At 35.7% G+C, this 24,681-nt stretch overlaps 1 long non-coding RNA gene across 1 annotated transcript; it reads left to right on the forward strand.

The window, feature by feature from the left end:
* The first annotated feature begins 21,486 nt into the window (after positions 1-21,486).
* On the forward strand, positions 21,487-22,806 carry LOC114195338 (uncharacterized). The gene is made up of 2 exons (XR_003606468.2): positions 21,487-22,028; positions 22,124-22,806. It is a non-coding gene; the product is annotated as an uncharacterized LOC114195338 (long non-coding RNA).
* The last annotated feature ends 1,875 nt before the right edge of the window (positions 22,807-24,681 follow it).

Raw genomic sequence — 24,681 nt, forward strand, 5'->3', positions numbered from 1 at the left:
ATAGCGGATGAACACGAGGAACTCTTGAGTTGTAGCTCGAGTTGGCGAGTGTTGCCAGTATGAGTGTGCTGGTTGTGACTAGTACAGATGGGTCCAGATGGATTGCCTTCCTTAGTGATTTGCTGACGAGTTTAGTAGTCTTGGGACGTTACGAACTATGTTCATATTTGGGAACTCCACCTAGCTTTACGATGTGTGATCCGTATCATGGTTCCCGCACGTGCTCTATCGGTTGTGGCCGATAGGTGTGGCAGCAAGGCGCTTTGAGATACTCACTAGAAAATGTAGAACACTGCTAACATGGTTGTGGCCACATGAAAGAGCTGGAACGAGTCTCCTTGATGTGCACTGATATTACATGGTTGTGGCCATGTGGAAGGAAGGGAACGAGTATTCCTTGATGTGCATCAATATTACAGGGTTGTGGCCATGTGATAGAAAAGAAGGAGGTTCTTTGGTGGTGAAATGATATTATACATGGTTATGGCCATGCAAAATAAAAGAAAGGATTTCTTTTGATGTATTCTTTATATATATATACATATATATATATATATATATATATATATATATATATATATATATATATATATATGGTTGATTTATGTATAATCATGTGTTATCTTTTTAGCTCACCCTATCTGCTTGTGTTTGGCGATGATCGTGTACGTGGTACACGTGAGCAGATGACATTCCAGGTGGAGCTGGTGAGGCTTAGCCGCGGAGTGGGGGAAAGCCTAGGGGTTTTATATTATTTTGATTTGAAATATCTCGTAAACTCTTATAATAGGGTTTTATATTATTTTATATTATGTTCAGTTTTATGAATTATGGATTTTGGTTTTAATTGTAAGTAATAAAACGTTATAAATTTCCCGCGTTTTTGGGAAATGAGGTTTTATTAATTGCGGCTTAATTACTTTTTCTTTATTTTATTATTTAAATTCGTAATATTCGGTCGGCATGTTACAGCGCCTGGCGGTGAGGCATGTACCGCCAGGCGGTCTAGGCAGATTTTGCCTGGCGACACTTAGGCTGCGCCAGGCAATAACGCTGTTGTCAATGGCTTGTTTGTGTGTTATTTTATGCAATGATGCTATACTTGGATCAGGAGATGTTGTGCCATGAGCGGGTAGGTTCATGGATGGTGATGAACATGTTATGATATGAGCAAGGAGGTTCATATCCAGTTACTCTCGTGTGGGGATACTAGCGAGGTAGGTTCGTATGTTCTGTGCTAACACTTAAGAGATGTTGCGTGCAGGGAGGTACGTAGTTGGTGGATCACATGTGTTGGACTACGGGCGGGTAGGTCTGTAGAGTAGGACTACGAGCGGGGACGTTCATAGAGTAGGACTATGAGTGGAGAGGTTCGTAGAGGCAGGACCACGAGCGGGCAGGTTCGTATGAGCATCATAAATCCTTAATCTGAGGCTAACTATATGTGTGATGTGAAGGTTGAAAAGCCTTGGGGATAAGGTCTTGGTCAAGAACTAATTAGGAAGAATAAGATGGGTGTATTACTTACATTTTGTTATTGTATATGTTATTTCTAATTTTATCAGCTCACCCTTTCTGTTTGTGATTAGCGATGATCGTGTGATTCGTGACACGAAAGCAGATAATGATACAGGTGATGATGTGGATGCACCGACGACGGAGTGAGGGCTAGCTTGGGACTAGAGCTAGGGATTTTACCATGTTTTCTTTTAATAATGTATTGGATTTTGGAAATTGTATTGATTTTATTACTACTCTTTCATAAATTCTGGCACGTGGTTTAACATTTTAAAATTTCCCACGTTTGGGAATAATAAATATTTTGATGATTGAATTTCATTTTATATCTTTATTTATTTAATTAAGTAATATTCCTTAGGGATGTTACAACCTGCACCTCGAAATAGTAGCAAATCTGCGTGAGCCTCCACCGTGACATTCGTTGTAACATCCCGTCAGAATATCATGGATTTTAATAAAATAAATAACAAGTCGCATTTAATACTACCTCATTTCCCAAAGCGCGGGAAATGTTAAATCATTTTATTACTTCCAATTAAATGAAAAATCCATAGTTAATAAAACTGGACATCAAAATAAAACCTCTCACTAGAGTTTACAAAATAGTCCAAATCAAAATAATACAAAATATCTCATAAAAGTTTACAACTTATGCTAAAATCAATAAACATCCTCTGATCAATATATAAACTCCCAAGCTTTCCCCCGCTCCGTGTCTAAGTACCACCCACACCACCTGCATCAACATCCTCTGCTCATGTGTATCGCACACACGATCATCGCCAAACACAAGCAGATAGGGCGAGCTTAACAAAATCAACATACAATTATATTGATATACATATAAATAGTCATTTATATATTTTATGCAAACACCCAAATAAAGTCTCTCACTCTTTTCCTTATCACCTGTCCACAACCAGATCATTCATGTTCTACCTCTTTTAGTGATTACCCCAAGGTGACTTGCTGCCATACCTATCGGCCACAACCGATAGAGCACGTGCAGGAAACCATGCTACGGATCACACACCGTAATGCCAGGTGGAGTTCCCAAATACGAACATGGTTCGTAACCTCCTAAGACTACCAAACTCGTCAGCTAATTATTGAGAAGGACAATCCATCTGGACCCATTCGTACTGGCCAACACCAACACACTTACACCGGTAACACTCGCCAACCTGAGCTCAACTCAAGGGTTCCTCGTGTTCATCCACCATCCCGAGCTCAACTTGAGGGATGTCATTCCGAGCTCAACTCGAGGAATGCTACGTGCTTAACCCCTATCCCGAGCTCAACTCAAGGGATACGTTCTGAGCTCAACTCAAGGAACCCATCAATCCCACCTTTGAAGCATCACCAAAAGCCTTGTAGATCACTTTTGCAGAATCCAACCACTAAGGCTACAACAGCCAAATCGCCTAGCGGGGGACACGTACCGCTAGGCGCTACCAACTTCCAGACCGCCTAGCGGGGTACGCGTACCGCCAGGCGCTACGCGCCTCATAAATCCCAAACACTGTGGACACCGCTTGGCGGGATTCCCCTCACCACCAGGTGCACGCGTTCCAAGTGCCCACTAATGTAACAACTATCGCCTGACGGAGCACTCTCCGCCGCCAGGCGCCACACTATTCCAAAGCCCACTATCTTACAACGATCGCCTGGGAGAATCACATTTGTCGCTAGGCGCCACCTGCACCAGAAAGCCCCTGGTACGTGGCTATCGCCTGGTGGTCTAGATCCTACCACCAGGCGTCATACCAGTAACATCACTTCTACTGGTTTTTGCACATTTTCACTAAGTTCTCCCTCTTAAGTCTGAACTATCATACATCCAATTGTTGAATCCTATTATCATATGTGTACGTCTTATATATTACCCTCACCAACTGTCACCTACAAGTCAATAGGATATCATTTAGTTCCCTTTTTTCATTATTCATCCACTTAATTTATATATATATATATAGGAATGCTTAGGTTTCTCTTTTCTGAAGTTAACATGTCACTGCAATCTCATACCCTTCATTTCTCTATTGTTACCCCACATCATCTTAGTATCCATTGGCATCTGTCTTAGCACTTGCACCTAACTATCTTTATTCCTTCCTTCCAATTTGACAAGTCCCAGTAACACCAATTCTCCACTTCGACCTAACATCACTCTAATATAAATAATATCAAAATGGTTAGATTACTGATTTCATAATTCTAAGGTTTCCTAATATAACACCAGATTTATTCCTATATGCTCATAGCCTAGTAATCAATTATAATCCCATTTCCCTTCACAACTTATTCATCAAGTCTAGGAACAACGTAAGGGCCTCGTGATCATTTAATCAATCAATGCCATTATATATCAAACGTTCACAGCAACTAGCCTGAACCCAGTGCACTTCATAATTCACAAGATGCTTCTGAATGCCGCGCTGCCGCCTGGCGACCCACTATAACCCGCTAGGCGGTGCATCAGTCTTGGGAAAAATACCAGGTTCTGTTACTTCTATCCGCACGCTCCTACCCCTTTTTTGCCCTTCTCTTTCCAGTTTCCTCCAATTGGACACTCAATTACAACATCATAAACACCATATTCCATCATAATTATTCCAATAGTGATTATAATGCAATTACACACTAGAGGTACCTCAATCAACAAAATTCCCAACTATGTCAATCCCTAAAAATATGTGACCACTGTTCTATCTTAATTAGGTCTTAATTATGCGAAACTCCATGAATTTTGACAGTAATTTATCCCTTCGCAACGTAAACTGACTTTCCCTCCGATAAAATCATCCTAGAACCCAGCAAACATCAAAATCGAACTAGTATAGCTCGCGTCGCCTAGCGGGTCATTCACCACCGCTAGGCCCTTCATAAAAACCCAAGAAATTAGGTAAAACTGGTATATGTGGCCTAGTGGTCGAGAGCTTACTGCCAGGCGGTTCCTCTTCAGGAACCCAGACTTAAGCCACAACGCATGTGCCACCTAGCGGCTATGAACAGCCCGCCAGGCGGTTTCTGGAAATTTCTAGAAACCCAGAAAAACACGAACAACACTATAATAATGCATACAATTCATATCAACACTATACAATTCATGCTCATACATAAAAGCTAACGTGAAAACTCCCCTAACCTGGCTTCCTTGCTAAAAGTTTGAGAATTCCCAATGTTCTTCTTTGCTCACCCAAAGTTCTCTTAGTCCTCCCTCCAATCAGCCTTAATTCTGCACTCAAACCTCACCACTCTCCAATTTTCGTGTCCTATTCTCTGTGTGCAGTTTCAACCTTGCAAAACCCTTCTCCTAACCTAAAAAGTACCAAAAATAAAGTTTAATTTGGGTTCTCCAAGGTTTGAACCCATAACCACACCAATACCAAGTCAATGCTAAACCATCATGCCCATTCATGTTTCATGCTAACTAATATAATTCAAGCATTATGTCATGAGAACGTGATTAATCATATGATTAAAACAAGAATAATTAAATAACACATAAATGACATACATAGGACTCAAACCCAAGTCCTCTCACACAATCAAAGTACTCTCAACCACTTGAGCTAGTACTTTTCCATGTCATACCAATCAGAATTTAATGCCATAAAGGCTTCTACTACCCGTATTTATTAATTAATTAAATTTCGTGGGTCTTACACTCGTCGGAGCAACCACAAGACCACCACTCACCTAGAAAACACAAAGCTATTGCAACAGCCTCCATTGCTAAACGATGCTCAAACATTGTACTACAGCGAAAACCCTAATTCTGGAGAGAGAAAGCGCACTAGCGCATGTCAGTCTATCATTGCGCAGTCAAATAGTCAAATAGTCAATTTTGGTCAATATTGCAAAAATGGTCAAATAAGAGGATCAAAATTGGAAATTGGACAAAAATTATGTTGCTAATTAATTAAATAAAGATAAAATATTTCAGGAACAGAAAAGATAAAGTCTAATTCCAAACACTACCTATATAAAGAGACCTAAGGGAGTAGAAGAAAGGAGAGTTAACAACTCTCTGGTTTTGGCAGCTACCATCCATCACATCTCTTGTTCTTCCATTCCTTTTATTTTTCTTTCATTCATCATTTATCATGTATTCCATCCAATCCATGGAGGGCTAAGCTTTTAAGGTTGATTCCATTGTAATTTCTTAACTGGATTTTGAGGTTTGATGAATTAATGTATTTGTTCTTTAGATTATTGTTGTGGTTTTTGTTTATCTATGTCCTTTGCTTCTTAATTGAATAGAAAATAATGATTTTAAATCTACACGCATGCTAATCATATGAGTTAAATGGTTTTTAAATTCAATTGAGACTTTACTTTGATTTTATTTATAAACTTTCATGTGATTAAATAAGTTTTTTGCCAATAATTGAGACTTTACTTTGATTAAAGGTAATCACTTTAACTAAAATTAGTTAAGACTTTACTTTGATTAATTAATTTTTCTATTTGGTGAGGAAACAAAGGAATAGACATGATTAGGCATAGTAAAATTTAATTGAGACTGTACTTTGATTGAATTTACTCTGGATAATCTAAAAATTCTCACTTTTAATTGAGACTGTACTTTGATTAAAAGTGAGAATGCCAACAAATGAATTGAGACTTTACATTGATTGATTTGTAAATCAACAAAAATAATTAATTTAACAATAATCTCTAGATAATCGATGATGGATCTATTTTGAAAAAGTAGTGGAATTGACCTATTTACTATTATTATGTTTACAATCTTTTATTTGCGTGACATTCATTCTTTTGCATATTAAAACCCTATATTTTCACAGTTACTAGGTTTAATTGCATTAGGATAGATTTTTATAAGAATCAAATATTTGAAATCAATTCCGTATTCATTGAGAGACGACTCAGGGTTAGCTTAACCCTATCTAGTTTGTTCACTACTAACTTGGCAGTACTGAAGTTGCTATAGTTAAGTAGTGGTAATTTGATCGCTTAACGACAGCGATAACTCTCGATGATGAAGATGAACTTCGAAAGGCGCAAAGCAGAAACGTTGTTTACTTTCATATATCAAAGTTGTCCTTACATATGGTTGCTTGTGTAACGTCCCTACTGGAAATTACTTAATTAAAATAAATCAATAAAAATAGAAAATCAATCGACATAATTTACTATAAGTCAGCAGCATCACTTGTAGCATCATCTGCTCCCGTGTAATGAATCACACGATCATCGCCAATCACAAACAGAAAGGGTGAGCTCATAATAAATTGACACATAAATTAATAAAATAATAAAAAACCCAGCTATTTGATTCTAAATATTTCTTGGCCAAGACCTTAATACCCCAAGGCTTTTCAACCTTCAAATCACACAAGTAGTTAGCCTTGGACTCAAGATTTATGATGCTCACACGAACCTACCCGCTTGTGGTCCTACCTCTACGAATCTCCTCGCTCGTAGTTCTGCTCTACGAACCTCCAGCGCTTGTAGTCCTACAATACAGACCTGCCCGCCCATAGTCCAACACACGTGATCCACAAGCTACATACCTCTCCACACACAGCATCTCTCAAGTGTGAGCACGGAACATACGAACCTACCTCGCTCGTATCCCCACACGGAACAAGATATGAACCTTCCCGCTCATATCATCACGTGTTCACCACCATCCATGAACCTACTCGCTCATGGAACAATATCTCTTGAACCAAGTCCACATCAATGCGTATAACAACTCACGCAAGTTAGATACCTACAACATTATCGCCTAGCGCAGCCTAAGTGCCGCCAGGCGAAACCGGCACAGACTGCCTAGCGGGACCTCCTCGTCGCCAAGCACCAGGCTCTCACAGACCCACTATTGTAGGGTCTATCGCCTGGCGGAGCACACCTTGCCGCCAAGTGCCATGTAGTGCAGGGACACCCCTGGTGTTCCTATCGTTTGGCGCACATACCCGTGCTGCCAAGCGCTATATCAGTAGCGAAATTCTATTGGTTTTTGCACCCAAAACATATTGAGTTCATTCTAATATACTTCCCAAAATTCGAGGTATAACTTCTCCAATCAAGGTTAATTTCTTAGTAGTCCGCAACTCTCATAGAATATTACATACCTATACTTCACAATTTCCAATTCCTCTATTCAAGTCTAGGATTTACTAAGTGCTCTACCATTGTAAAATAACTCAATCAAGCTTGTGGAATGACCCCCAATCTAGTATATTAACATCTGGCACATTACCTCTGCTGCACTAAAATGACATTAAAACTTCTCTTGCAAATACTTTCCACTTAATATATTCTAGTCCACCAAAGCTTCCCACACTAAGGCACATCAGTACCTTGAAAAACCAAGGTTTTCTGAGCATGAAAATACCTATAATTGAACCTCAAAATTTCAATCATTCATAGCGACACCATCTTTGATAATCCTCTAAATAAAATGTCTAAGTGGTTTTGATGACAACAAAATGCTATACAGTATGAAGAAAGGTCTTATTGATTTTGATGATAACAAACATCATATGAAAATGAGGATATATATGGTTATTCATATAATATTTTTAGTCTCGCATATGAAAGCCCTAGAGGTGTTAAATTGTGCAATATACTTATGCAAGGACCAAATGAAGAGAAATCAAAGTAAGCAATCATTATACTATATATTGATTAAATGACATACTGATTATATGTTATATAAATTGTGATTATATAATTGATTATCTAATGTGTGTTCATGATTTTCAAGCAAGATTTGCCAAAAGCATAATTAGCATAGAACAAGCAAAATATAAAGATTAGACTAAACAAGTAGAAAAGAAGAATAACAAGCTCAATTGAAGCTATTAGACGACTATATGCTTTAGACGCGTCTGAAAGAGCTGCATTATTTTGGCTAAATTATTTCTTTTATTTAATTACTGATTGAATATTTGAATTAATATTTTTATCTAATTATTTAGAATCAAAATTATTGAAAGAAGTCACAATGTTTAAAATTATCTTTGGATAATTAAATTTTAATTAAAGAATTTTGTAAAAGAAATTATATTTTTGAAATTAAAATAATTGTCAAACGATTATAGAAATGTTTTATAAACAATCACATTTATTTTGAACATATAAAATTCAAAAAATATTCAATCATACAAAAGCTTCAACAAAGGATATCTTACAAATGAAGGATTACAAGGAAGATTACTTGAAGAATTCATTTGAAAAAGATTCAAGTAGAGAAGTTAAAACGAGAAAGAAATCAAAAGAAGAAATATCATATACGGTGTATGACAAATGAGTAAAACTCCAAAGGAGAAGACAGGAAGAATATATTTAAGATCTTATCAAATTACACGTCTCTATATTACAAGGTAATTTATGAATTAAATCGCGAAGACTGGAGAATAAATAAAAAGAAGGAAAGAAAGAATAATTAAAACACAAGGAAAACCACTAGACGAGTAAAGTGAAATAGTGTTGACCATACAAGTCAACATAAAAGTGGCAAAGCACTAGACTTCAACAAAGGAGTAGATGAGTCAAAACAAGCATTAGACGACAAAGGTCACCAGTCGCATTCTACAACGTAGACTCACTTAGACTCAATCATTAACTAGACGAGTCAACATGTACAAATGTTAGACGAGTCAACGCAAGATGTCAGATAAGTCAAAGCAAAACTATTAAACGAGTTAAAGTCAACTCAATATGTTGAATGTTGAATACATTTATCATACAAGTGCTTTCATTAGAATATTCTAAAGAAAAAGTGACTAGACAAGTTAAGCAATGACAATCATGAGACAAATTGAGTTCAGATGGTGCAAAAGAAAAGTATCAAATCACAAGGTGATACAGTGATCAATCATGAATTGATCAATGAAATCTGAATGTTGAATTAGAGGATGAAATCTATCAGATAATTATCAAGATGATCAAGTCAAGAGGATTGCACAACAAGACTCAACTTTTATTGAAGATATTCTGATTGAAGAAATATCAAAGATATATGAAGATACGTGTGAAGAAAAGGCCATTGATTAAGCCTAAGAAAGAACATTTTGAATATTATCATATTATTTTTAACCAATCACCAACAAGGGAAATACTTTGCAGATAAAAGAATGCAAAAGAATATTTAAGAATAAATTATAATGGTAATATCATTTATAGAATGATGAAATTCGAATTGAAGAATTATAAGAAAGGAAAGAAGAGATAACTCACATGAAGCAAAATACGCAGAAAGCAATATTCAGAACTTTCAAGTGAATAAGGAAGAAGATATTAAGAAATACAAAATTAGTTCTACATCAACGGTCAAGTGGTTCAATACAACTATATATACCAAGGCCAAGAAGAAGAAGAAGAAGAAGACTTAGACTTGAGAAACATACTGAAATGTTGTTGTCGCAACTTAAATCGTGACGGAACGGCGAACTAAAAAATAAATTAATTTGAAAAAAAGATTTGAAGTCGCCACCATAGTTTATTCTGGAAAGTTATGGAAAACCATAAAATTAAAATAAAGTCTGCGAAAACCATATTTAGGGTTCGGGAGTCGGTTACGCATAGGAAAGGTATTAACACCCTACAGTACCCGCCCAAAGGTGGTACCTTTAACTAAATTTACGAAAGAGATGTATTATTTTATAATATTTATTTTTCCCAAAAATAAGAAAATAAATTGAACAAATATATTTTTTGAGTGAAAAGGACCCAACAAGGATTAACCTTGGTCCTACGTATTGTCATTAAAATGAGAAATCAAGACTACGTAGTTCTTTGTAAAACTATTTGAAAATGATTTGAAAACCTTTTGATTTTTTGGGAAGTGAACCTGACAAGGACTTGCCCTACTCTTACGTATCTCCATTCACAATGGAGAATCAAGGATCACGTAGTTCTTGACAAAACTTGATTAGAATATTTAATTTTTTAAAGTTATCTTTTGACATTCTTGAAAATAAGTGTCATGCGACGCGTGCGCCGGGTTGACACCAAAATCATTTTTTATACTTTGTATTTTTGAAAGGGAGTGTTGTGCCACGCGAGCGGTCGATTAGACACCAAAACATTTTTATAATTTTTATATTTTGAAAAGGAGTATCGTACGACGCGAGCGATCGATTAGACACCAAAACTATTTTTATAATTTTTGTATTTTAAAAAGAAGTGTCGTACAATGCGAATGGTCGATTAGACACCAAAACTATTTTTATAATTTTTGTATTTTAAAAACAAGTGTCGTTCGACGTGAGCGGTCGATTATGTAAGACCCGAGAGATTTAAATAATTAATTAAATAATTATTTAATAAATTCGGGTAGTAGAAGCCATTAAGACATTTAATGCGAAATGTTATGACGTGGAAAAGTACTAGCTCAAATGGTTGAGAGTACTTGTGTGAGAGGATTTGGGTTTAAATCCTCTATATGCCTTTTTGTGATATTTAATCTATTATTATTTTAATAAGATGATATGGTCATGGAGAGTAATAATATAATATTAAGATTAATGAATTATCATGAAATATGATTTGGTTGAATTGGTTGTGCAATTGCTTTGTGATTGAATGGTTATGGGTTCAAACCATGGTGAACCTAAACTTATTTTCTTTTTGCTAATTTTAGTTTTTGGCATGAATGTGAAGGGGCAAGGGAAACCCTAGCTAAAGGAGCAGCCAATGGTGCTGGAAAACCAAATAGAATAGCCAATTGAATGATAATTAAAACTAAGTTTTAAGGAAATTTCGTTTTTGCTAATAAACCATCATTAAAGTACCATTAAAGGGGAGAATTGAGGGAGAATGAGAGCACTTTTGAGTCTGCCATTTTGAGAATAGTGAGGAGTATTATTACAGAGGAGAAACATGAGGTTGGGTGTGGCAAAGGTACTGGTTTGGAGGACAGTCAAAGGGAGACCATTGGTGATCCAAGGAAATTCTCAAGTGTCCACTCTTAAGTAAGGAAATTTAGGTTAGGGGAGTTTCACTCTATGTTTTAATATTAATTGAATGATTATGTGATATGCTTGATGACCTTGATTCGTTGCCTGTCATTTTTCGTCTGGATTTCGTCGAGTTTCTGGAAATCTCCAAAAACTGCCTAGCGGCGTTGAATGACCCACCAGGCGACGCATGTTCCAGAACCCATTCCTGGGTTTTCCTCCATGAACGGCCTGGCGGAACTGGCTTGGCCCGTTGTTTTGCTTGCTTGTTTTCTGTGATTTTGTACTACTTGGATTAGGCCTTGCATAAAAATACAAAAATTGTTGTGTGTTATGTGTTGATAGGACTGATATTGTATGAATGTGTGATGCGTTATGAGTTCTTGAATGAAATTGGTATCTAGGGTTCATGTTGGGGATATAAATGAATAAGCAAGGATGATGATTATGTTTGGTGCACTGTTTTGTTATGGAAATGAGGTTAATCTAAATAAAGTATGAACCCATGTATAATGTTTCATGTGAGAATATGTCAGAATGAAAGTTGGTACTATAATTGGGGTCACGACTGGTGCAGGAGGAATGTGGGCAGAACCCAGATTGTCGTGCACCGCTTGGCAGCACCTGGATCGTCGCCAAGCGACACATCAAGCAGTGGGCACTCTGAGTTGATTCTACAATTGGCGTTGGCGACGACACATCAGGCAGCGGGCATTCTGAGTTGATTCTACAATTGGCATTCTTCGGGGCTTTGCTAGTGATTTCTGCATGAATGGGGTTGGCAAAGGATGTATTAATTTGAAACTTGTCAGGGAGTTAAATGTTAGTAGGTATAGGGATGAGTTGAATGGGATAAAATGCATGAAAAGGCTAAAAGGGTTCTTTGATTGAGTATGGCAGACTGTAAGTTGAATTATCATTACATGTCCCATGGGTTGTTTACTTACTAATAGGGTTAACATGTATTAACAGATAAAAGAATGAATTAATTGTTACTCACATAATGTTGATGTACATGCATGATTTGGTTGTGAAACCATGAATTGTGATGCTTTGAAAATTCTGTCATAAGAAATGGATTGAGGTTGTTTAAGTATGAATGTACGATAATCTATGTATGAGTTGATTCGGGGGAAGGGGGGCGATTAAGGCCTGTTGAGTGTGCCAAACACCAGTATCACTGCACTACTGGTATAATGCTTGGCGACGCGGGGCGAGCCACCAGGCTGAAGACAACTAAAACAGTGACAGTGGTCACTGAACGTAAGTGGCGCCTGGCGGCAGAGATTGGTGCGCCAGGCGGTTTGTTTAGATTTCGCCTAGCGGCATATAGGCTGCGTCAGGCGAATTAGCTGCTATGAAATTGGTTGTTGTTGTGATCAGTGGACTTGAAGGACTAAGTTTATGTACCTTTGTGTTTGGGCTTGATGGACTAAGTCCAATAGGGGTTTGGGATGTGCTTGGTGGTGGGACGCATGATGGGCATGGAACTGGTTAGTTCCCGTCGGCTGCTAATGGGCGAGAAGTCCTTAGTATGGTGATTACATGTGTTGGTCGCACGATGGGCAATGAACAATTATGTTCCCGTCGGTTTCTATTGGACGAGGAGTCCATTGTATGGTGATTGTGTGCGTGCCTAGGTTCAAGTGAGGAAGGCTTAGATGTTTTGCTACAGGAGAGGAGTCTGTGGGGAAGGACTACTAGTGGGATAAGCTCGTAGGGTGGGGCCACGAAAGTGATAGTTTCGTGGGGGCACAGTAAAGTCCCAAGACCTAGTTTCATGCATATGACTCATGAAGGACTTTGAGGTCATGGATGGGTAATTTGAAAGGATAAGATAATTACGTAAAACCTTTTTGGGAATGGGTGTCATATATAAATATATATATATATATATATATATATATATATATATATATATATATATATATATATATATATATATATATGCATAACTCACTCTATCTGTTTGTGTGTGATGATGATCAGATAACTTGTTATCTGGGAGCAGATGATTTGACAAGTGAGCCAGGAGATGTTTGAGTTTGGAGAGCGGAATTACATGGGGACTCAGAAGACTTTTTATAGTTTTGATATTTCAATGTATTTTAAACAGTTTGCCATTTCAATTATTTTATGGTCTGTAATAAATTTTAATTGCGAATATTTATAATGAATGTGATTATATGGTTTTAATTTTCCGCATTATTGGGGAAGTACTGTTATAAATGAGGTTTGATAATTAATAAATTTGTGTTTTTTTTCTTCTTCTGCATTTTTTTAAATTATTTAAAGTAATATACCTTAGGGATGTTACAGATTAGACCCCAAAACAATTTTTATAATTTTTTATTTTAAAAAGAAGTGTCCTGCGACGCAAACGTTCGATTAGACACTAAAAGAAAAAAATAAAGAAAGTAATTTTAAATTTTTATCATTTTTGAAAACTATTTTAATTTTTATTTCAATGAAAAATATTTTTAGAAAATTATATGATTGAAATGTGAGATTTAATTAAAAAAAGGTAAATTTGGAAAGAGAAAATGAGAGTGGATAAGTGAGTATGTGGGTGCAATAAGGAAAACTACACAAATGAGAATGGAGTGAACATAGGAAAAGGACGTGGTGCAAGGAAGTACATAAGTCCACAAACAAAATTAAAGAAGTGAAGTGTGTGCTTAATGAAAATGCAAGGATATGAAGTAAAAGCAATAAGCATGAAACAAAAAATGCAAAGGGATCGAGAGTTATTACATTGGGGAATGCATGAAGAAAGAATAAATAAATTAAATGGCCCAATTATTAAGCAAATCTGCAGATGTATGAAAATTAAATTATGGGGGTGCACAAAGTGATTTAAATCTGCCAAACCCTTAGAGCTTTCTCATTAATTCCTCAAAAATTAAAACACTACTTCCCATTTTATCAACCATAAACATCAAATGGCCACCATTATTGTGCCACCTTGATGAAGGATTATCTTGTTCCTTTTTAAGATTATTGAATATGGTGTGAGTTGATTAAGAAAGCTAAGTGAAATCCCCACTGGACATTAAGATAGCAAGCTATCTAGATGTGAAGGTTCCTTTCACAAAGCTCAAGAGAAGAAGATGATGGATTGATTCAAAACAAAAAGGAAATGGAAAGCACATAAACCATAGAAAACCAAGAATAATTAAAGGAAGAAGAAAACATAAAATGGAAAGAAAGAAATGGTAAAAAATGTGAGAAGCACGCCACTACAAGGCTAGGCTAGAAGCCATGACAACCTTGAAGATGAGTGGATGTGTGCCGCCACTTGCTATGCAAGATAAGGCTTAAAAGTATTCACTCCCAAGGGAGGAAACTCTCACAAATGGTTGAGACACAAGAGTGTTTTTACTTCAAAATGTTCAACCCTTTTACATGTCTAGGAGCACCCCTTATATAGAAGAGTTTAGGGGCCTCTAAGCAAATAAAAGATACCTAAGGATGCCTCTACAAAAACCTAACCCTAGCTTCTAGAAACTAGGTCAAATAAGGTTACAAAAATGAGAGACAAAAGAGCCAACTATGGTGTGTGCAAGGCGAATTTCGTTCTAGCACAAAAGGAGACAAAGAATGTGTCTCATATGTCTCCAAAAAGTGGCCAAAGTGTGCTAAAAACAAAGGAGACCAAAGGTATATAGGTACACTTGTTTTATGCCTTTTACTTTATGCTTTATGCCTTTTCTTTACTCTCTCATCCACATCATTTATGCTCCCCAATCATCATGTGCCACCTAGCATTGCTTTCTTACTCCTAATTAACCTACAAAGCAAATAAACATAGATTAGCATGTTGGCTTAAGTCAAGTCAACTATAGTCAACAAGTCAAACCTAGTCAAAGGTCAATAAGTCAACTAAAGTTGATTCAACTAAGTCAACTTAGGGAATCAAAAATAACAAACACAAATGAAAGGGATGAAGGATTAGTGAACTTCCTTTCTAAACATGCTTAGTCTTCTTAAGCATGTGCCTTCATCCTTGGTTGGGGTCAATCCTTCATCACACCCCCAATGGCAGTGTTGGCCATCACTTTTCCTCTCTCAGTCGCGCAACACATAATGGCACAACCCCTATTCGCATCGTCTCTGCCTAGCCAACACCGTGCCACTCCGATGCCGTCAAGACGTTGTTGTTCGCACCACCGCGACATTCGAACGACGTCGCCATCCCCTATGAGCGCCACCCCTCTTCTCTCTTGTTCTAGAGTTACGTTTCTTATCAACAATCAAACCTCTTCACGATGACTAGCCACCACATGCTTTCTAACAATATGTTTCATTGTCACATTGACAGTAGCATCAGAACGTGCCACCAAAGTCCATCAAATTAGAGGCACCGTTGTTTCACCAAGACTATGGTGGCACTGCTACAACGAAAATTGAAAAACACTACTCTTTCACTCCAAAACGTTGGTAGCATGTTCTAATTGTGAGCGCCCTACAATTCCTCTTCATGCGGTGGCCCAAACCATAAAGAAAACCACACTCTAAAACTCCTTCTATTTCAAACTCTTGTAACCCAATCTTTCCTTCCCATTCAATTTTATTTTTGTTCTTATTTGTGATCATTTGTAATTGTAATAAAAAAAAGGAAGAAACTAGAACATTGTATACTGGCTCTTTAATTCACTTTACAAGTTTAAACACCCAAAATGGGAACAAGAATTCACAACATACCTTCACTACGATTCTTCGATTCTCTTGATGCACTCTGATAACGTTGTCGTTGACGCGTTCAAATTAATACTACTTATCTATAACAACTTCAGTATTGTTAAGAAAGTAGTCAACAAAATAGAAAGGGTAAACTAACCCAAAGTCGTCTCCCAACGAACACGGAATTGATTTTTAATAAATTAGTTCTTATAAAACTATACAAAGCGGTTAGTCAAATAAAATAAAAAATATAGGGGATTCAGATAAACAAAGATAGAAATAAAATTTAAAAGATAAAAAGAAATAAAAACAATAGTAAAGAAAATAGATTGATTCCATTGCTTTTTCAAAATAGATTCATCATCGGTTATCTAAAGATTATTGCTCAATTAATTATTGTTGTAGATTTGCAAATTAATCAATGTAAAGTCTTAATTAATTTGTTGGCGTTCTCACTTTTAACCAAAGTACAGTCTCAATTAAAAGTGAGAACTTTAGATTATCCATAGTGAATTCAATCAAAGTACAATCTCAATCAAATTTTACTATGCCTAATCATGTCTATTCTTTAATCTCCTCACCAAATAAAAAGCTTAATTAATCAAAGTAAAGTCTCGATTAATTTTCATTAGAGTAAATACCTTTAACCAAAGTAAAGTCTCAATTATTGGTAAAAACTCATTTAATCACATGAAAGTTTCTAAATAAAATCAAAGTAAAGTCTCAATTAAATTTAAAAACCCTTGAACTCATATGATCAACATACATATAGATTTAAAATCATTACTTTTTACGAGATTCAAAGGTAAAAGACATAGATGAATTAAAACCTCAACAATAATAAAAAGAACAAAAAAATTAATTCATTCTAACCTCAAAATCCATAATGAAATTACAATGGAATCAACCCAAGAAGTTTAGCAATCCATTGAATACAAAAGAAGAATAGAGAGAAGAAAAGAGAGAGAAAGGAAACGAAATTAGGCACCCCTAAGGGTTCCAAAACTTCGAAGTCCCAAGCTTGTTTTTTCTACTTCTCCCTTAGTCTCTTTATAAAGGAATTGGACTGGGCTTTTCTGTTGCTAAAATCTCTCAAATATCTTTTTAAAATAAATATAAAGATAAAGATAAATATAAATATTTAAAAATATTTGGAGAGATATAGACTATTTGACAAATATAATTGGTTGATAATATCAATATCTAATATAATTAAATTAATTAATTAAAGATATATGATATATTATTACCAATTAGTATTTGTATTAATTTTCCAAATCAACCCATTGCAATCTCCTTAAATTATCTTCTAAATAATCCAATATCTTCAAGATATATTTGTTTGTTATGGAACTAAAAAGATTCAAGAAGATATTGTCATATTTAAAAAGATTTGGTAGTTATTATCTTTTAATATTTTATGATATAATTAAATAATATAATTATTTAAAAATATCAAATAAAATATCTAAAGATATATTTTTCCCAAATTATCTTCTATCATAAAGATAAAGAAAACCGCAAGGTCCAATTTTTTTTGTTCCTCTCTTCTTGGTTTAGCCAAACTTATTCACTTTTTCAAGCTTTTCTTGCTGTCTTCATGCAATGCTTGGCTTGGATTTTTGTGTTTTTGATAATTTCTTATTCTTGGATTTATCTTTAAGGTGTCATGAAGCTTTAATCAATTTATTTCCACACCTCCATGAGCTCAACATAGCTGTAGCTGCACTAACACACCTCAAAATATCCAAAGAACATTTATGCAACTAAAAAGCTATTTTTAACATGTTTTTGTATCTCATGTTCAATAAACCCAATTATAGGAAATCCCAATTAAATCAATCTTTAAGCACAAAAATTCAATTAAATACCTAGAATTAAACATTAAATGAGTGCAAAAATACGCACTCATCATAACCACACACTTATCCTTTTGCACTCCTGGGCAACATTGAGCAATTTCAAAACTTTATTCTGAGGTATTTTATTTCACATCAACACTGGATCAAAGGAATGAACCTTACTTGAGACAAATCAATCTTCTAGAGATTAAATTATCATGTATATACAAACAGAAAGATTCTATTTTTCACACATGAGTTAATCTTTTGAATTCACAAGACAATCAATTATGAAAGAAAGTACTCAAGTTAAATGTGTATTTTCTCACCAAAATTCTCTCAAGTGTTTTGGCTTGTGTTTTCACTCAAAATACTCATGCAAGTAAACACTCCTAATACTTAACAAGATTCTAATATTCAAAAACTTTCAGAAAATATGCAATCAAAAATCATGAGGACTTTTCACAGGTTATAACGGGGCCAAGGTTGGAAAAATTTTAGGATTTTTGAAATAATAATGTAGGAAGAATAATGGAGCATAACTTCAAAAACAACTCCTTTTCATTTATTGCTTGTTGCTCTCTCTTTTTTCAATCTTTAAGCACAAAAATTCAATTAAATACCTAGAATTAAACATTAAATGAGTGCAAAAATACGCACTCATCAACTACTTCTGTGTTTTGATTTTTTTTACGCCCTCTGTTTTGGTTCTATCGGTCTCTGTTCCTAATTTATGCTTTCCAAAATTGGACACGATAGAGGTTTTAACTTGTTGACTATGGTTTGTATGAAGAATGATTGAATGAAGATTGTTTTTCATAGAAGTTGTGTAAATGGATGCAAAAGGTAATTCATGATGGATTAACGTGTTAGTGAGAAGATCCTCAAGAATAATGGATTGGTGGTGCGAGGGTTCTCCTTCTTTTCAAGAATGAATCAGTGATCCCCAAATGATGTCACGAGTGCATTAGAGGATGTCGTGAGCAACAGTGGGAGAAAGTTGAAACCATGAGAAACCGTTACTCCAATTTTTAAAACTGTTTTTTATTTTATTTTATTATTTTTAATTTTTAATTTTTTATTTCTGATTTTTTATTTTAATTAAAAAAAACAAAAAACAATTAATAATTAATAATAATTTTTTTTAATCCATTTTATTATTATTAATTTTTGTAAGATAATTTATTTTTATTTTTTTAATTAACACTTATTTTTGGTTATTTTAGAAATAATTTTTTACTTACCCGAACGAAATTGGGTGTTGACAGTTGTCATATATCAAAATAGGAAAGAAAAGTGAGAATAGTGTAAGCATATACATTGTCATATCTCTCTTATAGAGAGAGTGATATTGGGTTGATTGTACCATTGTAAATTCTTCATTGTGTGAATTGAACCCTGTGAGCATTATTGTGACTCTTTTGTGTGAGAGATTATCTTTGTTGTAATTGAAAGTTCTTGATCTTAGGGGGAGGTTGAGATATGATACCTAGAGAGGTTAAACTTGTAACCTGGAGAAGGTTATACTCGTGATAACTAAAAAGGTTAAACTCGTTGTAACCTAGAAAGGTTAATACTCGTACTAGTCAAAGGTGTTGATTAGTGAACTTCTTAAACATGTTGTTTAAGAGGATAAACATAACCTCAAATGAAGGTGAACCAGTATAAATTCTCATGTGCAATCTTCTTTGTCTTACTCTTAAGTTTAATTTGATTATATTATGCCTGCACGAAACAATTTGAAAATATCTACGAGCTTTATTCGTCTCCCCTCTTCTAGAGCCACTTTTCACTAACAATCCCCACTGAACATCAAGATAACAAGGTTATCTAGACCTAAAGATTCACTTTATAGAGACTCTAAGAGGGAGAAGAGAAGATGGATTCAATATAACAAAGAAAAGAACAAAATGACAAGAAAATAAACATAAAGTAGCATAAACAATGAACATAAGAACATAAATGACTTGAAAAAAAGATCGAAGATGGAAAAGAGAATGGGATGGAATAATGGAGGAAGGAAGCACACCACTTTAAGGGATGGTGTCGCAATCGGAATCGCAACGGGAAGGCGAAACAAAAAAGAAAATGTGTTTTTAAAAGAGATTTGGAGTCGTCACCATAGTTATTTTTGGAAAACTATGGAAATCCATGAAAATAAGACAAGTTTGCGGATAAACCAAATTTTTGTGTTCAGGAGTCGGTAACGCGTAGGGAAGGTGCTAGCACCCTACGCGCCCGCTCGAGGGTGGTACCTTTAATTAAAAATGTAAAGTCGATGTGGTTTTCAAAATGTTAATTTTCCAAAAAAAAAAAAATAAGACAAAAATGCTAAAAAGAAACAAAAATATACTTTTTTAATTTTTTGGCCCGACAAGGATTGACCTTAGTCCTACACATTCTCATTTTGAAGTGAGAAATCAGGGTTACGTAGTTCTTGAAAAGATATTTAAAAAAACTATTTGAAAAATAATTTGATTTTTTGGAGGTGAACTTGACAAGGACTGACCTTGCTCCTACGTATCTCACAATGGAGAATCAAGGATATCGTAGTTCTTAAAAAGATATCTTTGTTTAAAAACGTTGATGTTTTTATAGTTTGAAATTTTATATAATTTTTTTGGTATTTTGAATTACTTGAAAACATGTGTCACACGACGCGAATGGTCAGACAGACACTAAAAGAGAAACTAAACTATTTTGGTATATTTGAAAATGAGTGTCTTACGGTGCGGGCGATCAGACAGACACAATAAAGCAAAAGAGAACATTTTTCATTTTTTAGATTTTTTCTATTTTTTTTGTAATTTTTATAATTTAAAACATTTTGTTTTCTCTTTTTTTTGGAGAAAAACAAATTAATAACAAAAAAAAAGAGGATAAAAGTAAAAAAAAAAACAATAGTAGGGTGCATGAGTAATGTGTGTGAGGTGCATGAAGTAAACATAAAACACAGGCCCAAAACAAGATAAACATAAACAAGGGTGCAAGGTTATCAATTATGGTGGTGCACGAAGTAAAACATGAAAAAAGTGTGGTAGGGGTGCGAGGTCAGTAAACCTCAGGGGTTACTCACAGAAAAATTAAAACAGGGGTGCGAGATAAAAAAAGGGGGTGTGTAGAGACAAAAAAGGGGGTATGCAAGGATTAAAGACGAGGGTGCGCGAAGTAAAACATGAAACAAGTATGGCAAGGGTGCGAGGTTAGTAAACATCAGGGGGTACTCACAGTAAAATTAAAACAGGGGTGTGAGATAAAAAAAAGGGTGCACAAAGACAAAAAAGGCGTGTGCTAGGATTAAAGACGGGGTGCGTGAAGTAAAACATGAAAAAGGTATGGCAGGGGTGCGAGGTTAGTAAACATCAGGGGTACTCACAGTAAAATTAAAACAGGGGTGCGAGATAAAAAAACAATGGGTGTGCAGAAACAAAAAAAGGGGTGTGTAGGGATTAAAGACAAGAGTGTTTGAAGTAAAGATGGGTCTGGCTTCCAGCCTAAACCCAACCTCTTATTATTATTATTATTATTATTATTAAGAGATCAGAAACCCTAAAGGGTTTATTTCTGTTTCTCTTTCTTCCGTAGTCATCGCACCACCATGCTACTACGCCACCACGCCACGCCATCATGCCACCACGCTGCCGTCGAAGGTCCCGCCGGCGAGACATGCAGCCGTCGACGCCAGCCACCACCGGAGTCGTCACTGGCGAGAAACCAACTCCCCAAATCCTCGTGCTTCGTTTCTTTCCCGCGTGCGAGACAATCACTCTCGTTGCTGCCCAACAATGTCTCCATAAGCTTCCTCCCGCCGCTTCAAGGCCGTCGTCGGCCCTGCCATCGCCGTCGAGGGAATCGTCGGCGCCGCCGGTGCGAACAAGGGGCTCGTCCTTCCTAACTCGCGAGCTCTCTAAAACCGAACAGAGCCCCCCTAGCGACGCTGTTGGTGATCGAGATTGGAGTTGCTGCCATGACCACGCCGTTGGGTCTGCAACCACACTTCTCCGTTTGAAACCCAACTCGCTGCCGATGATGTCATCGGAGATTGCTTGTGCTCACCCTTTCGGACCTTTGGATTACTTATTTTTTGGGTCTCTATTTTTGGGTCTCTATTGTTGGGTCTTATTTCTTTGGTTTTTTACGCAGGTGAGCAATGAAGACAAGACGAGAAATGGGGGCGTTTATGATGGTTTCGTGCGTGTTGGATGAAGATGACGAGATTGATTCAAATGGGTTTGAGAATGAAAAATGGTGACGAAGGAATTTGCGAGAGCATAGAAGAGAGTAAACATATAACAACAATGCTAAAATCAAATAAATTGAATGCGTACGTTTACAAGCATCATCCTTAGACAAAGCCAACAAAAGTTAAGCAGATAAGATCGTTACCTTGTTGTAAAATCTCTTTCACTATATCCTCCTATTGGGTGCAATTTTTCGTCAAGGGTTTGTTCTCTGTTCCTATTTTTTTTTGTGTCCCCTCAATCTTAGTTTTTTCTCTTAGTTATGTTTCTCTTATGTAGTTCCCTTTTTTTTTTCTGTTCACTTTTCTCTGCACCTTCCAATCTCGAGATGTGGGTTAAGGCTGAGAGCAGATGTTGCTTCCGGCTCCTTCAGCTATCCTGACCATGGCCAGCTAGCTATTACAAGTCATTCCCAATGCAAAAGCCATGATAGCATAGCAGGCATGAGTCTGATAACAAAGAGACCTTACGTTACCTCTAGCTTTCTCTCTTTTTCTTTTTTTTCTTTTTGCTGTTTTTTGCTTTTCTTTTGTTGTTTTTTTTTTCTTTTTTTTATTAAACTAGAATGAGAGACATAAAACAAAATGGAACTAGAATAATAGAAATAAAAATAATGTAATAATAAAATAATAGTAATAATAAAAATAAAAAGCACAAATAAATAAATAAAAAAAACAAACTTAAATTAAATTAAAAATAATAATAATAAATTAAATAAGCATAGATATTTATTTTTTCTCAAACTAAAACATATTTTTTACCTTTCTTTTATTTTATTAATTATTTATTTATTCTTCTCAATTGAACTTTAATTAATTTTTTTTGTTTATTATTTTTCTTATTGTTACCCAGACAAAATTGGGTATTGACAACTGCCCCTCTTTACTTAGATTTTACTTAATAATATGAAATTTTAACTTTCTTAAGTTATCAAAGTAAAAGATGAGTAAAGATAAAACACTAATTTCGTTTGAGTTTTAAAGGAAATAAACCAAGCATATACAATGACCAATTCAAAGAAAAGAGTCATGATCCAAAGAAGAAAACAGACTCAACCATTCCAAAGGAGAGGGTCCTACAGTAACAGAGAAATCAATGACCATTCCATTGGAGAGGGCCTCGATGTGAAGAAAGAAATAAATGACCATTCCATTGGAGAGGGTTCAATGACCATTCCATTGGAGAGGGTCTTGCTGTAACAAAGAAATCAATGAACATTCCATTGTAGAGTGCCTTGATGTGAAGAAAGAAATAAATGACCATTACATTGGAGAGGGTCTTGTTGTAACAAAGAAATCAATGACCATTCCATTGGAGAGGGCCTTGATGTGAAGACAGAAATAAATGACCATTCTATTGGAGAGGGTTTTACTGTAACAAAGAAATGAATGATCATTCCATTGGAGAGGGTCTTGCTGTAACAAAGAAATCAATGAACATTCCATTGGAGAGGGCCTTGATGTGAAGAAAGAAATCAATGACCATTCCATTTTAGAGGGTCTTGATGTGAAGAAGGAAATAAATGACCATTCCATTGGAGAGGGTCTTGTTGTAACAAAGAAATCAATGACCATTCCATTGGAGAGGGCCTTGATGTGAAGACAGAAATAAATGACCATTCTATTGGAGAGGGTTTTACTGTAACAAAGAAATGAATGATCATTCCATTGGAGAGGGTCTTGCTGTAACAAAGAAATCAATGAACATTCCATTGGAGAGGGCCTTGATGTGAAGAAAGAAATCAATGACCATTCCATTTTAGAGGGTCTTGATGTGGCAAAAATATCAATAACAATTCCATTGGAGAGGGCTTTCATGCGAAGAAAGAAATAAATGACCATTCCATTGGAGAGGGCCTTGATGTGTAGAAGGAAATAAAGGACCATTCCATTGAAGATGGTCTTGTTGTAACAAAGAAATCATAGACCATTCCATTGGAGAGGGCCTTGATGTGAAGACAGAAATAAATGACCATTCCATTGGAGAGAGTTTTACTGTAACAAAGAAATGAATGACCATTCCATTGGTGAGGGTCTTGCTGTAACAAAGAAATCAATGAACATTCCATTGGAGGGGGCCTTGATGTGAAGAAAGAAATCAATGACCATTCCAATTGAGAGGTCCTTGATGTGAAGAAGGAAATAAATGACCATTCCATTGGAGAGGGTCTTGTTGTAACAAAGAAATCAATGACCATTCCATTGGAGAGGGCCTTGATGTGAAGACAAAAATAAATGACCATTCCATTAGAGAGGACTTTACTGTAACAAAGAAATGAATGACCATTCCATTGGAGAGGGTCTGGTTGTAACAAAGAAATCAATGACCATTCCATTGGAGAGGGCCTTGATGTAAAGAAAGAAACAAATGACCATTCCATTGGAGAGGATCTTGCTGTAACAAAGAAATCAATAACAATTCCATTGGAGAGGGTTTTGATGTGAAGAAAGAAATAAATGA

This window comes from Vigna unguiculata, chromosome 8 (assembly GCF_037176805.1).
Source record: "Vigna unguiculata cultivar grain cowpea cultivar isolate G323 ecotype 2 chromosome 8, ASM3717680v1, whole genome shotgun sequence".
Taxonomy (NCBI): domain Eukaryota; kingdom Viridiplantae; phylum Streptophyta; class Magnoliopsida; order Fabales; family Fabaceae; genus Vigna; species Vigna unguiculata.